This window comes from Excalfactoria chinensis, chromosome 5, assembly GCF_039878825.1.
Source record: "Excalfactoria chinensis isolate bCotChi1 chromosome 5, bCotChi1.hap2, whole genome shotgun sequence".
Classification (NCBI taxonomy): domain Eukaryota; kingdom Metazoa; phylum Chordata; class Aves; order Galliformes; family Phasianidae; genus Excalfactoria; species Excalfactoria chinensis.
Window position 1 is genome coordinate 47,718,312 of NC_092829.1, and position 11,941 is coordinate 47,730,252.

The window sequence follows — 11,941 nt, forward strand, 5'->3', positions numbered from 1 at the left end:
ACAATTAACACTGACACCTGTTAGATGTTTATGGAGACCGAACTCTATATGTAAGCACAGTGAGGTGGGTAGCATGTTTCAGCAGTGGATCACCACTGCAGAGGTGTAGTTTTCTGTAAGTGCAGCATGCAAGTTCTTGTTCATTGCTGTCAAAAATGCATAGCTAATGACAGTGACCACGTTAAAATAAAATAGAGCAAGTTTTCAGCTACAACACACTATCAAATTGTGTTACTGTGCTCTTTTTTTTGGTAGTTTCCATGGAACCTAAGCACTTACTTTTCTTGTACTTTTCAGTTTCTGTATTTTTCAGTTTCTCCTTTTTAAGAAGTCGATTCTAATTATTAATATGCTCTTGCATTTCAGTCTTACCTATAAACATCCTGCATTTTTTAAATTATTAGGTTGTGTTTTCAATCAGTTTTCAAGCATATAATATAAAAGTAGCTGTATTCTGCTCGAGAGAAACCAAACAGACATCATAAGAGCTGTATATGGGCCACAGCAGTAGCTGCAGAAGTAACTATTATGTAACCAAAGGACCATTTTATACATCAATCAATATTTTGGAATGAGGGCTGCTCCAGCACTCTGGCACGAAAAACTGAAATACGTCATCATCAATTATTTCTCAAAATCTCCACACATACTGAGAGTTTACATTCAACTACATTTGAGATGAATATTGCACACACACACACAAAAGAAACAACAAACCCATGATGGAACACAAGGAACAGCAACGAAAAGACAGTTTTATATGATGGAATAATAAGAGCAAGAGAATTGGCCACTGTTGTAGCAATCAAATTTGAACGTTTCAATCATCACTGAATAAGAGATGTATGTTTTGTTGCTTTTTGTGTGTGTGTGTGTGTGTGTGTGCGCGCGCATGTGCGTTTTGTTATTTCTTTGCATTTAATTTGAAGCACCGTTTAGAAATTATATTCAAATCAGATCTCTGAACTCAAACACTGGAAGCTATTCATCAAAGATACAGAAAAAACAAATATTTTAAATACATTTCTGATTAAATTCTAAGTTGAAATGGAGCATTAACATCTCCAGCTGTTACGTAATGAGGGACCTTAGCTACATTTATTAAAACTCTGAAAAAGTAGAGGATTATTACCAAACTCGTCACTGTTTCTATAATTATAGGAAACTTTTGCCAACTGACATGAAACAGATTTAGACTCTTCCCGAAGATCTCTTCTACAGCAGAGTACTGAATTCCTAGATCAAGCCAAGGAAGTAAAAACTTCATGCTGACTCCACACAAATACCAATAAATTAGAAAGCAGTTGAACTCTTCCATCTAAATTATGCACATAGTTTCAATGAGCATCCCAAACAGCTACTGAAATTGTTTTAGAAAACAAGCCACAATTAGAAATTTTAAACAATTATAATGCAAAAAGATACGATCAGACTGACTACAGCTTGAAACCTCACTTTTGCAGAAATGCTGTTTCAGATTCTAGTCAGTGATGAGAGAAAAGAGAATGAAGATATTAATGATGTGAAGATGATGGATTACCCAAAATGGTGAGTACTGACACTATGCAATCTGGCTGGGAAAAATGTCAAAAATCAGTTGTGTCTGTGCAGGAAGTGCATGGTTTGGTACAACTTCATTTGCATACAGCTGTTCATTCTAAACCTAGCCTTAGTTTCTTGATATGTTAATCATAAGTGGAAATGAATTATTCTTTTTATTTTTCTATCTAAAGAATATTCTCCCATCACTATTTTCTTCTTTGAACACATGCTAATATATACACATACACACATGTATATTTGGCAATACATTCAGTTCCGTATTTATTTGCATTCAATAAAATATTTTTACTTTAGATAGAATGAAACTTTTAAGTCTTCTATTATGATTATATTTATCTATCAGACTAGGTGAACAACTCACAAACTGTCTTTTTCTCTCTTTCTTTACCAAATGAATATCTTAGTCCCAATATATTTCTATCCACCACCTCCAAGATTACGTGGTTCCTTCAATGCTTTTTACATAATGCCTCATGCCATCCATTTGCATCGTCATTCTTATGCTAGTAAGATTTTAATTTGATTTCTTCCTTCAGCTGAAGTTCTCTAGACCCACGACTGCAATGAATTCTCCTCCCTCAGAACCACAGAGAAAAATCTCACTTTTAGAGTTTAAGTCAGAAAAAACAAAATGAAATAAATAGAAACATCAGTTTTCTTTAACATATTACTGTTTCACAAGGCACAATAGGCAGCTCCTTTGGGGACTGACTTCTGAATGCAAACATGCAACCTAACATCTGTACATGAAATTGTGAAAAACAGGTTGTGTCAGTACACAAGTATTTCCAGGTTGTATTTTCATACTTTTTTTTTTTTTTTTTTACTTTTTTTTTTCAACTTTGGTTAATAACTTCTCCCTTGAAAGTCTGACTGAAGTAAGATAATCTCTGCGTTGCAAAGATTAACCTCATTAATATCAATTAATGCATAAAGATAAAAAGTTTTAATGCTTTACAGAAGACGACTAAGGGGGAAGGTACAAAGGAGGATTAGAGAGGATCACCTGTATCTTTAGTTTATGACATCTTATTAAATAATTTATAATAACCATCAGATATTTTACAATCAAGGATTTGTAAATGTTTAAGCAGTACGACCCACGACTGGTAGTGGAAAGGAGAAACTTCTCTTATAGTGATTAATACGGAGGCAAAGATGAAAAAGACAAGTAAAACTGAGGTCCTAAGGAAAGAGGGACTCAGAAACACACCTCCAGAAAGCAGAGTTGCTGGTCACTCTCCCACTAATGGGAGGATAGTAATTACAAGTTACATTTTGCATTCATCGTGAAAGAAAACAAGGCAGAACAATATTTAGGCAGCTGCCACATTACCTGTTCTAGAACAGGCATGACGTATGACCATTCCTTCAAGTTTTTAAGCACACAACATGCACTAGTATCATCTTTCAGTAATAACACTGCCATATTTTGGTCACACCAGCTCTCTATTGAGCCCACCTGTCCTGTAATAAATTCATACAGAGTTCAGCTTTTGTTTCTTCATTTATAGAAAAAGATATTCTCCCCCTCATAACATCCACAGAATACAAATATTTTCGGAAAACAATCTGGAACAGGGTTTTGTTTAGAAATCCCAAAACACAAAACAAAAAACTACTACAGTCCTCATTTAAAGCATTCAGAGTTCAATGGGGGAATTCCCTTTTTCTGTTTACTGATACTGACTGCACTGGCTCAATTTCTTCTTTTCACTCAACAAATTGTCCCAAATAAAGTCTAACCAATGTCAGTTAGGCAACGTTACTTAGAGCTTTAAAACATTCTACTTTTCATTTAAACTAACAAGTGCGTATTTTTAAATAAAATTAAGATCTTGTTTTCAAATCAGAGCAATTACATTATTCCTAGCTCTCAAATAAATTCCTCCCAACTTTTAGATAACTGAGAATAATATTTTTTCTGTGCTACAGATCTCTCCTGTCCTGAGAGCTTTACATGGGACAACAGAAAGACAGGAAATATAAAAATTCAAGAAATACATCTTATAACTTGACTTTATATTGAAATCCCTTTTATTCTTCAGCATAACCATATGTACTACTCTTTCTCTTTTAAATGCGCATGCTTAGATAGTCATAAGAAAATAATCTTGTTAGACCTACTAAGAACTGATTTTTTACAAAGTGAGCAACCATTAATTTATTAGTTGTTTAAAATGTTTGAATGAATGCATATTGAAGTCTTTGAGAAATATACATCATATTTCTGTGCAGACAAACTATGAAAAGGATTGTCTTCCTCTGCACAAGATGCTACCTTTAAGAGGCAATACAAAAATTAGATATTTGCATATTTGATAGTTGACCCAGTCAAGTGCTCTGTTCTGCTTCTCTGCTTCCATCACTCCTGACTTTTGCTTATATTTTATTCTTCTTCTCAGCATCTAAGAATATACTGGGAATAGAAGCTTCTGTTCCAGGAAATTCCATGTCAGAAACACTCACAGTTAGTACACTTTAATAACTACATAAATTTTACACACTTACCTACTTAAATATAACTGGTTATATAAAGTATTTCAAAACTGAATTCAAACCAGTAATTGCTAAGATACAAGACGATCATTTCATGATCTTTATTTCTATAGAAGTCGTTGAAAAATTCAGAAGCAAGTATACCATCATCCAGTGAAAAGAGACACTGCAACCCTACTTGACATTGCTGGTCCACAAATAGTTTTGTGCTAGTAAGTAAAATCAGAAAAAATAAAATCTAGAAAGAGAAGTTCCAAAAAAGTCATCTTTGCTGTTCCCATCCCAGTTTATTTTCCTGAGCTGATGCTGCTGCTACTGACACAGGTGCACTGACTCAGTCTTCATGCTCCCACACATCCTTTTCACTAGTTGCTAGGTAACAGGAAGGATTATGTCAGCCAGCCTCAAACTGGCTTTCTAGCTTGGGCAAGAACTTTTGTAATTTGTTAAAGAGCAAACACAGAAATCAGAATTTGTTAGCTGATGGTAAAGTTACATCTCAAGCATGCATTGCTGTCCATGGAAGCACTGTCTGTCAAATCAGAGCCAGTGTGTTTGCAGTATATTCAACATCCACACTGAAACTGAAAGACATCTGAAAACTGGTCTCCCACATGAACATTATGTACCTTTTCAGAATTTCAAGAGGGCATTATGAACAGTATGCTTTCAGTTGCTGATATATCAAATATGCCTTAAAACTTCACATATATAAGAGAACACGTGCTTGAATGAAGCATAATAAATGTCTACACACAGAAATGCCTCAGAATATTGTGGAAAAAGAGAAATAAAGAATGTGTTCATTTATTTAGTTCTAGCAGACTTCATCGGTGCTTTTTTTTTTTTTTTAAATAATATCAACAATTAAAAAAAAAAAAAAGAAAGTACATCTGTTAAGGACAAACTCCCAGAGCAAGTTTGGTCATTAGATATCTCTGCTTTCACTGTGTAGACTTAAATGGCAATCTGCCTAGCTCCCTTTTTCTAGTTACAGAAGAGAACAATTTACATCCATTACTCTGTTGGATAAGATATATACGCATCATGCTCACTATCTCCTCTTATTTCCTCAACACTTGAAAACTTATTTCTGATTTTACTACTCCTACTCTTGTCATCATACATTCCTTACTTACAGCATATTAACACCTGCAGACTGTTGCCTTTGTTCCCATCCCATGCTCTGCTTCAGGCATTTCTTTAAAAAAGATGCACTTTTCAGAAGACTTATGCCTGAGGATACCCCTTTGCTCTCTCACTGAGACACATTAACAAATCTTTTGACAGCTCAAATTAGACAACTGCTGGCCAATCACAGAATTTCAGAGAGTTGTGCTAACATAGCCCTAGTCAATTAGTTGCCAGCTTTCATTGCATCCCATATCTTTTCAAGAACTTCCCCTTGACTCCATTAGACTTTGTTCCCTGTTTGTTCACTGAGAAGATCAGCATGCCAGAATACTTTCAGTCACCAAACCTGGACTTGGTACACTGCACAATAAGAAACAAGTCAAAAAATGAGTATGATACTCCCATTGTGTCCTCTGTATTTTTTGGACTACACAAATAGTCATGTTGCCAAACACTATAGAAGATCCTACACTTGGGATTACATTTGCCTCCTAGCAGTTAAGGTTCCTTAGCTGGCTGGAATAACACTCCCGTGTATCTGAAACCAGCAAATATCTTCAAATGCCAAAAATCTGATCATATCAGATATGGCTGAACCCAATATTCAACATATCATGTTCTAAAGATGTCACAACATATGTGATTTTTTTTTTGGCTCTACAATGCAAACCCATCTCATGTAGTCTCCACTGACTATATAAAAATCAGGAACAGTCCTCTCAGTTTCCTAAAAATAAATAAATACGTGGGGAAGGCCCTTCTGTAACTCTCATCTGAATCATTTCTCTGTACTTCAGACATGACCCTACATAGCAAAGTCAGGTCAAGGAATGATGTAAATTGCATTGCCTCGATGATTGCAGTTGCCAAGGGAATTGTGATGCAGAGATCTCTTATCCTAGAGATGCATAATTGCAGGTACTCAGAATAGACATGAACACCTACCCAGCTTTTGAAGATGATCCATGATCTGCTTTATTATTTCATAGAAAAGAAGGAACAGAGCAACATTAAAAATGCAAATGCACAATGCGGAAAGAGTGGATGGTAATTTATTTAGTGTTACATTATATATTTGGATTAAATCCTCAAGCAATGTAGGTTGTGTGAGGTTTAGCACGCAGGCTCATCTAAGACATGCTGAGAATCCAGACAGAAAAGTCTGCATGACCATCTCCACATCACATAGTGACCAACAGCGTGCAATTTAAGAAGTTCTTGCATCCAAGCTTGAGTACAAACTGTCTCTGTTCTTTGTGCAGCCCAAGACAGTGCCTGGGCTAGGTACAGACAGACAACCAAGGGCTGCACAGAACTTCAGCATTCCCCAGGGGAGAGCTTTGCCTACACAGCAATGCAAAGAGCTACATAAATATGGAAAGTATGATTTATTTATATGCCATGATGTTCTTGTGTTTGAAACTCAGACCAGCACAGATGTTTCTAACTCCAGCACAGAAACTATGGAAACCTGTCAAGAGGTTTTGAGAAGCACTGTGCCAACAGTGATTTCACTTCACTGTAATTAGTTTTGAGCTTCCATTTAAACTTTAACTTTTTTTAGGAAACAAAACTGATTCAAACACTATGCCACCAAATTCAGTTTCCAGAAAATCCATAAGGTGATGCGAATGAGCATAATTCTCAGTCTAGATTATTCCAAAACCCAATTGATGAGGCAATCACTTAATATTACTTGAGTTTCTCATGAGGATCAGCTGAAAAAAGTCTGCACCTCTACAAGTCCAAGTCCTACATTATTTTCCTTATCAGATTTGTAGCATGAAAGTTCTAATCTTCATACTTAATCCCTACGCTATGTGCTTAGATGTGGTGGAATTAAAAGTGAAGTTTACTCTTCTGCTAATTTACATCAAATACGGACAAAAGTCACTGCTATTAAATGCTGGTATAATTCTTAGATAATGGAAATCACCGCAAAGAATAATTCTAATAAATCCAAAAGAAGCACTGCTTTACTTGCAGGCAAATCAAACCCCACCATAAACAACAAAAATACTTTCCGTGACTCAGTGACTCCACACACAGTACATGCCATAGTACACAGTCAAGATTTAAGAATACTACATGTTCCCTCACATTTTCAGAAAATTCACATAATAGAGTGAGAATAATTTGCATTTCATATTAAGACTTAAGTCTGAATACTTTGTTTTTGTAAACTGAAGCCATTGGCTAATAGAATTTGATTTAAAGGAAGGACTTTATGGTAGTTCAGTGGATTATTCAAGTTGGCTCCACTGAAACACTAACTAAAATTAAATTCCACTGACAACCAATAAATTACACCAAAACAAATAAATATGAAAAGCAACCACAACATTTAAAAAGTCCTAATAATCTTTAAGAATGGCAGCATAGGATTAATTCCACATGAGAGCTAATGTCTTCCTCTATGATATATAGAACTGTTAACATATTTGTTAGCATGATTCATCTCCATTAAGACATGAAGTAAATATCTATGTAATTGCTTCTCTAACAACATTTGAAAGTATATGCTGTCTCCAGAGAGTATGTTTTTAAAAAGAATGAGTAAGTCGAAGCTGCTGTTTTTCATTTACAACAAAAAGTTTGAATTCAATTAAGGATATAATCTTTCAGATTCACCCCAAGAGATATACAGTTTTACCAAATGAAAGATGTTCTCTGCTGCATGTGCCGCATGTGAGAGAAGGAAGTTGGAAAGACATTTCCAGTTTCACTGAAGACATTTATGAATGCAGTTTTTCACACACAGAGGTTCTCACATTTGGCCTCTTATGAACATCAAACTCAGATTAAATAAGCATACCTGACAATAAGCCTAGTAGGTGTGATCACTTTTCATGGTAACACTCTTCATTAAAAGCCTCTAAGGCTAACCATTTTAATCCAACTGGCAACTAATAACAAGCATCCTTCATTTTAAAGAAAGTTACTGGAAAATCTGATGCAAATCAAAGGTGTATGCTATGTAGAACCACATTCCCTTTCTCTCCTTTGCCATCATTCCCTTGACATTAGGAAAACAGGTTGCTTAGAAAAGTGGTTGATGCCCTGTCCCTAGAGACTTCCAAGGCAAGGCTGGATCTGGCCCTGGGGAACCTGGGTTAGCTGTGCATGTTCCTGCTCATTGCAGAGGAGCTGGACTAAATGACCTTTAAAAGTCCCTTCCAACTGTAAGGATTCTATGAAATTCATGAATTCCAAATAAGTAGGAAATACTTTAAGAATGAACAAACCGAAGCATTGGAAAACAAGCTGTAACCTACTTTCTCCAGGGTGGGTTTTTAAAAAATAAATAAAAAAAATCTTCCACATCCTCATCAACCTCCAAAAAAACTTTACTGTATGCACTTTATTTATTTATTTATTTTTGTCGAAGCATCTGCATGCCAAACCAGAAAATTATAACCCTCCTTTTGGTTATGCAATGTCTGTGGAAATGCACAGCAGTCACCCCTCATCATAGGTCACTACACCACACTTCAAATGCTCCTTTTGGTACTGGATAGCAGGAAAGAGAAGTTGATGTGTTTAATTTACTGATTTACACTCAGACTGATTCAGGGAAAAAAAAAATAAAAAAAAAATCCAATATACAAGGCATACAAAGCTAATGCAAATCATATACCTTGCTATCTGAACAACAGAGTCACCCTGGCTTTACTGCTGGAAGATGTCACACATGCATAACGAATGCGAAGGTACCATAGGCTTATGAATTCAAATAAATGTATGAACTGTGGCTCTTCACAGCACAATTCAGTTACAGTCTAATCCAGCTCTTCCAGGTTATATATATTCTTTGATGAGCAAGCTACACTTTTTCTTCTGCGTTGCAACAGAAGTGATTCCTTGTCAAACAGGTGCCACTTAATCACTTCAAGACCATATGGCCTAACGCATAAACGAGGGTTAATAACCTTAGAAGCCATCACTAAGAATGCTTTTGTGCTATTTATTTAGAAGCATAATTTCAAGTCTCTCAGGTACTGTCTCACAATTCTTGTTTGTTTCCTTAAACAGTTATTATCCAAAACATAATTGGAACAACCACAAACTATTTCTTTATCTACTTTTTGTGACAGCTATTGTGCAGAAGAATGTAACATAATTGTGTTACTTCAGGCAATAAAACAGTCATCCTCCAGAAAAAAATAACCATCTTAAGTAAGATGTGGTTGTGATTGCCTTAGAATGCAGATTATGATTTTAAAAGAAATGACCATGTAATCCTGAATGTGGTTTTGTCTTAATTAAAAAAATAATAATAATTTTAAAAAAATCACGTAATAAAACAAATGTTACTTTTGGGGGTTAAAATATATCCAGCATTAGTATTTATTTATTTTTTTCCCCATCCTTTTTCTGTCTACTCATAACCTGTATTTTTTTTGAAAACTAATACGTCAAACTCTTAACTTTTTTGATAATTTACTGAGATACTGTGAGAATTACAAGCAGTTATTCGATCCTACAGACAAGGATGCATTGAAGAAGGCTGGAAGACAGATGTAGTTATATCAAGAAGAATACATTCTTCATAGCATAAAACTTACTTATATAGACTGCACAGACAAGCCTGAGGCACTGAATCCAAATGAAATTGATTGACATCACATACACCAACCACCAAGTTAGGATCTGCAACTTCATCGGCCCTTTAAGGTCTGTCACACAGACTTTTTATTTAAGTCCCTAAGAGGATAGAGCCAGCTGCATCCATGATAGCATTTGATTCTGGAATTTATTTAATGAGTATCACTATCATATCAGGTAGCCCAATTCTATTAATACTTTTTTTGAACATAGGACATGTATGAGAAAGGAGGTAGGGTGCCTATCTCTTCCCTCTCCTATATCAATTTCCATTTGACTATCACACCTGATGTTCCTCAGGCCTTCCTAAGCAGAGTACCATATTTTCAAGCTTCCTAAGATGAGTGTCTCTCTCCAAAAGATGTTCTCTCCTTAGCCATGCCATTCCATATTCTCCACCTGCCCTTCTTTTGGCCTCAGAACAGGCAGAGACTTGCTTGTCCTTTGGAATAGCACATGCGGCTCTGAGTAGGAAGAAGGAAAAAAAGAAAATAAAGAAACCAGACTACTGCCTGTTTGTCTGCCTTCACATCCACCTTATGACTACTGCCAGAGCTGGCACCAAACAGCTTTGGTGTTTGAGATCACGTGCATCAAAAAAGTGTTTTCATTCAAAAACAAATACATTGTTCTTCAGCTAACAGTAAGCCAACACACACAGAATGATTAAATCAAGCTGGTGTACCAGTATGTCTGTTGCCTGCAGCACAGAGATGAGCATTTCCTTTGCATCATACCAAATCTTTCTAAAACAAGTTTTCTATAGCCAACTTTCTCCTCATATTTGAATTGCAATAAATGTCTCTCTTCTCACAGTTCAGTAACCACAGTACTGTAACTGCTGCTTAATTTCTTTCATGGTCTGGGTACTCTAAATCAGCAGCCCCACTAAAAATCCCCGAACTCAACAAATGTAATGAAATTATATTATTATTATTGTTTTTATACACAAGTTCAAGTTTGCCTCCATATTTCCTTTACATCATAACTAGCAGAACAATGTGACAAGGTTAAACACCAGTCAAAGAAACATATTTGATTTCTTAAGCTATGCTGCTTATACAAAATTTACTTTCAGTGACTCTACCTCCCAACAATTATTAAATTTAACAAAATTAAAGTTTAAATACATACACTTTTCTTAATCACATGCACACTCCTCGGCATTCATACAGCTCATTTATACTTAACCTTTTTTTTTCAGGGGGAAAAAAAGAAGAAAAAAAAAAAAAAAGAGGCAATGCTGTTTCTTATTAGCCTTGCTCTTCAGTTCTCATGAACTGGAAGAAGGAAGCAGTGTTTGAGTTGCTAATGTTGGCTAAAGAGTCCATATTTGCATGTGAATGCCAGAGTTAGGAAATATTTGTTTTGGTTTTGTGTTCTTTCTTTAATTGAAAGAACAGTGCTGAATTTTAAAAAATTATTCTAAAGACTAACGCTGTTCTATGCTACGTCACTGATCTGCTGCTGAAGAAGCAGTTTGTATTTGTCCTATAGTTTATATTATAGGAACATATTCAACCTCTGTTGTTCAAAGAATTCTGTTCAGTCTTGATAGAATAAGTAACACCTTTTTGATCCAATGATTTGTCAATTACAACAGCTTAGAGACCTCACAAGAATAAAGACATATGCTTGGCTATTAAACTATCCAAATGTTTCTTAGAAAAATATCAGTGTTAATACAGAAATAATGATATATTTTAGTAGAAATATAATGTATATTAGGGCCCAGAAGTATGTACAGTATTCAAACACAGGAAGATGTGACACAATACAATTTACAATTAGTATCAGTCTCAGACTACTCTGTTATAAAGTAGATATCATGCTTTCCTAACAGGAATCAAAGACAACCTGAAATCGGAAGGTACACTGAACTGCTAGCAGCAAACTCTGTGGCATCTCTGAGTTCCCAGACAGTCTCTTTCTCTGTCACAAAAAGGAAAAGCTTAGTGCCTCTTTGCTGCAGGATTTCAGCAAGATTCTTTCCCTTTCCAAACATGAGCCATAACAGCCACTGCAGTCTCCCCTTCCTAAATGGGCCCCACTTTTCTACAGGGATGAGCGTTTGCCCCGCATCTGAGATCTACTCACTTTGGTCACTCAATATGCTATGAGCAGCACTCACAAACTGGAA